At 39.0% G+C, this 1575-nt stretch overlaps 1 protein-coding gene across 1 annotated transcript in view; it reads right to left on the reverse strand.

Annotated features, from left to right (window-relative positions):
* Window positions 1-868: 868 nt before the first annotated feature.
* Window positions 869-1575, reverse strand: part of inhbaa (inhibin subunit beta Aa) — a 17385-nt gene continuing 16678 nt past the window's right edge. The window contains exon 3 of the mRNA XM_084340079.1: window positions 869-1575. This exon is cut by the window's right edge and continues 1240 nt beyond it. The gene's annotated coding sequence lies outside the window, so the exon portion shown is untranslated.

Here is a 1575-nt window from a genome sequence, read left to right on the forward strand (position 1 = left end):
AAGCGCCAGAGTTTGTCGAGTTGGGAATGAGACTCAAAAATCAACTTTTCTTACAAAGTGGACATTTTGTCACATTCCTGTTTTCTTCAAAAAGCAATAAAAACATCCACAAAACTGCCAATTTAAAAGAAAGTCTGAATAAATCCTTAAAACCTGCGATATGGACGAAATAAAGGGTGTTGACAGGATCTCTGTTTTCTCTTGGCTAATGCTAATCGGCTGTTAGCATCAGTTACAGACAAATATTGTTTTGTGCTTTAAATCAGATTTTTGTTCTTTTGTTGTGGTTCTTGCAGATTTTAGCGGTTTGCTAGCTATGAATATTTATGCTAACAGACAGGACACAAGATGGCCGCAGCTAAACTCAAGGCTAGCCTCCTCATGGGAACATTTCTTGTTTTATTTCTGTCTTAGCTTCAAAAACTCTTTCTAATTTTAACTACACGCCAAATCTACATCTGTTTCTTCTTCTAAGTGCTTTTTAATCCTCCACTTCAACCTCGTAGCATCGGACCGGACAGACGGGAGGTTCCTGATCAACGTGGTGAATCAGCAGGACCATTACTTTGCTCATCGGTTCATTAGCGCTCATGTTAGCAATGTCCTGGTCAACGAGCTCATTTTTAAAATTGTTTTCGAAGCTAACTGACCAGCTAGCATCGCTACGTATCAGCAGTTCCTCTGACGACCACCAGCTGTCAGAAAACTGCATTGAATCTTAATCTTCACGTCTTCTCGTGTGAGTTTTGTTGAAGGTTTCACGAATGGTTTCATTTATCAGATTTCAGTCAGGGCTGCAGCGTCCATCAGAACCAGTCCTTAAATACTTTAATGCCAAATAAATACATAAATAGAAAGGTCAGCAGGATCTCTGCTAGTTAAGACTTTTATTTCTGGGACACACTTTGAGCTTCATGTTGAAAAAATGTGCATTGAAACATAATTTAACACATTAGAATAAAAACAAGTGAGTGTTATAGTTCAGCGGCTGATGTTTCAAACAACTCGTGACCTCAGTTTCTCTAAAACTCTCGGTGGGGATCGAACCTCGAGCTCTCAGCTCTGTACGCTGGAGTCGACCCTGAACAGGAAGCTCCCGTCTGTCCTCTGTGTCTCTGCAGCCGGCCTAATCTGATCCGAGTGTCGCTATATAGTGCAAAACGTTTCTTTAAACAGAACAACAACATGATACACAATGACACAAACGCAGCCAAACAAGAATATTATTAACAACGAAAACAATAATATTATTAATATACTTACTGACAATAATAATTATAACATCAACATCAACGGTAACCATGGTAACATAAAGAAGTGTTTGGTTCCAGCAGCCGAGCCAACTTGTTTCTTTCAAGTATCTCTCAACACACACACACACACACACACACACACACACACACACACACACACACACACACACACACAAATGTATACTTCCAAAAAACAAAATAATACAAAAGAGTTTTTTCTTCTTTCCTCCTCGTTCGTTTAGAAACAAAGTAAACAGTCGGGAAACAAAAACAAGACACAAAGTAAAATGGGGTCAGAATACGTGAAACAAGTTGCATAGTT

This window comes from Pagrus pagrus (assembly GCF_965226575.1).
Source record: "Pagrus pagrus genome assembly, chromosome: 20".
Taxonomy (NCBI): Eukaryota; Metazoa; Chordata; class Actinopteri; order Spariformes; family Sparidae; genus Pagrus; species Pagrus pagrus.